Here is a 3,073-nt window from a genome sequence, read left to right on the forward strand (position 1 = left end):
TGTTCCATTTTTGTGGAGACATATGCCGGAGCATTGTCAGTTTTTATCTGCGCCGGTATGCCCATAACTGCCATCACCTCCAGTAGGTGTGTAATAACGGAATCAGCCTTTTCAGAGTTGAGAGCAGTAGCCCATTGGAAACCTGAGAATGTGTCAATGGTATGATGCACATATTTCAAATTTCCAAATTCTGTAAAGTGAAAAACATCCATTTGCCAGATCTCATTCCTCCGAAGGCCTTTAGGATTACATCCCGCTGGCAGTGGAGTTTGGTTATAAAAGGAACAAGTAGGACAGTTTCTCACTATCTCCTTGGCTTGTTGCCAAGTGATGGAGAAGTCCTTCTTTAAACCCCTGCTATTTACATGATGCTTTTTATGAAATTCCGAGGCTTCTAGCACAGTGCCAATCAATAAACGATCGATCTCATCATTGCCTTGTGCCAGTGGGCCTGGCAGACCTGTATGGGATCTGATATGCGTAATGTACAGTGGGTTACTTCTGTTTCTGATTGTTTCCTGTAACTGCAAGAACAACGAGGTTAGTTCAGTGTTATCAGGGACAAATTCTGCAGTCTCTATGTGCAAGACGACTCTTTCTGCATATTGGGAATCAGTAACTATATTAAGAGGTTCTGTAAAATCCATGAGCACCATAAGAATTGCATATAATTCTGCTTTCTGTACAGATGTATATGGACTTTGAACTACTTTACTTACCTCACCTGCTTTATAACCAGCCTTACCTGTTTTGTTAGCATCAGTGTAGAAGGTAAGAACTCCAGAAATGGGAGTTTGTCTTACAATGCGTGGAAGAATCCAAACCGTCTTTTTTATGAATTTAATTCTGTCGGTTTTGGGATAGTTGTTACTAATTGTTCCCAAAAAGTCAGTGAGAGCTATTTGCCAATATTCATTATCCTTCCATAGGGAGGAAATCTCATCATTAGTTAAGGGTACTATAATCTCTGCTGGGTCTTTCCCAGTCAACTGACGAAGTCTTAATTTGCCCTTTAAAATCAAATCAGAAATCTTTTCTATATACGTCTTTAACTTTTTGTTCTGCTTATGTGGCAAGAATATCCATTCCAATATAGTGTCTTCCCTCTGCATCAGAATCCCAGAAGGGTATTCTCTGGATGGCAAGATGACCAGAATGCAATCTAGATCAAGGTTTATCCGATCTACATGCGCATCCAATATTCTGTTTTCTACCCATTGTAGCTCTTTTTCTGCTTCAGCCGATAATATTCGTGGACTGTTTAAGTCCTTATCACCTTTTAGTGCCATTTTTAAATGCTTTAAGTCATGTCCCTCCACACCAATGATTGTCTGTAATTGAGATATTTCTCCTAGTAGCTTCTGAAGACTGTTAAGAGTTTGATAACGGTCCCTTCTAATTTGTACCTTTTGAGGTCTGATTCTTTGTAAGTCTATCTTATATCCTAAATAGTTAATAGAATCTCCTCTTTGTATCTTTTCTGGGGCAATTTGTAAACCCCATCTAGGCAGAACCTCCTTCACCATAGTAAACATACGTTCTAAAGTTTCCTCATTAGAATCTGCTAAAAGAATATCATCCATATAATGATAAACAAGAGATTGTGGAAATTGTTTACGAATTATTTCCAAAGGTTGTTGTACAAATTGTTGACACAAGGTAGGGCTGTTTAGCATCCCCTGAGGTAAAACTTTCCATTGGTATCTCCGAACTGGTTGTGAGTTATTAAGAGTTGGCACCGTAAATGTAAACTTTTCTCTATCACTTTCTTGTAATGATATAGTGAAAAAGCAGTCTTTAAGGTCAATTACTATGATCGGCCATCCTTTAGGTATTAAGGAAGGCAATGGCATTCCAGGCTGTAGAGCGCCCATAGGCTGAATTACCTTATTTATGGCTCTCAGGTCTGTCAGCATTCTCCAGTTACCTGACTTCTTCTTGATGACAAATACAGGAGAATTCTAAGGGCTGGTAGATTGTTCTATGTGACCAGCCTCTAGCTGTTCCTGTACTAACTTTTCTAGAGCCTCTAGCTTTTTAGAGGTCAAAGGCCATTGCCCTATCCAGACCGGTTCGTCTGTAAGCCATTTTAATGGCAGGGCCTTTGGTTCCTCTAAAGGCCTGTCATTTGTATTTAATGTCTGTACAGCCCGGCTAGCTCAGTCGGTAGAGCATGAGACTCTTAATCTCAGGGTCGTGGGTTCGTGCCCCACGTTGGGCGCCAGATATTGGATTAAAGTCTCTTTATTCCAAGCACAGCCGGGTGAAACACAGGCCAGAGCTAGGTTAAGAACCCAGCCAGCGCAGCCAGAACAAAGAGAGCGCGCGGTCCCCACGTGCAGCCTTTTAAGAAGCCCCCCTTACGTCATGCCGGCTTTCCTTCACCCCGCCCTTATGGGCAAGTCCCCAGGTCCACCTGGTACCTGCCCCAGGACTATTGGGCGGGGCTAGGGTTGCTCCCTACAATATATTGCATAGTTCTAGAGAAAGTTATTCCCAGAACAACATTATTGAACTGATAACTAATTACAGGAGCTGATTCATTGCTTCCAGTTGTGGATTATGGATGACTTAGACATTACCTAGCTGTTAGAGAGTCTCATCATTTTTCTTGTTTGAACTTGAGAACTCAAAGATAATACCATTTTACTGATTACACCATGTACTTTAGATGTACAATATAGAGAAATAAAGAAGTGAACTAGAAGTGTCTTCCCTGATGATTAGCTTTTATTGTCCTGGTAGATGCCATGGAGTTTGCTAGGGGATAAAAGGCCTTGATGGTTTTAAGCTTCCATGAATCATACAATCTAGAAGCCCAAACTAACAAGCAAGAAGTGTCACCTGAACAGTAGTAGCACTATTATTAAATAGCCAAATGCTTTCTGACTGTATTTAAGAATAACACCAAAGGAGTGAATCCATACCTTGTATTTTAAACAAGGGTAAACTAACAAAACAAATCACACAACAGACACAAAGAAACAAAAACTTACCTGGCATGGAAATCACAGTGATAATGTTATTACAGTAAAATTTTACTCAGAATTTTTCTGGAATAAAACACTCTGTA

General features: G+C 40.3%; 1 non-coding gene across 1 annotated transcript; it reads left to right on the top strand.

Annotated features, from left to right (window-relative positions):
* Positions 1-2,148: 2,148 nt before the first annotated feature.
* On the top strand, positions 2,149-2,221 carry Trnak-cuu. The gene has a single exon. It is a non-coding gene; the product is annotated as a tRNA-Lys (tRNA).
* Positions 2,222-3,073: the final 852 nt, after the last annotated feature.

The sequence above is a fragment of the Cricetulus griseus genome, unplaced genomic scaffold (assembly GCF_003668045.3).
Source record: "Cricetulus griseus strain 17A/GY unplaced genomic scaffold, alternate assembly CriGri-PICRH-1.0 unplaced_scaffold_516, whole genome shotgun sequence".
Taxonomy (NCBI): Eukaryota; Metazoa; Chordata; class Mammalia; order Rodentia; family Cricetidae; genus Cricetulus; species Cricetulus griseus.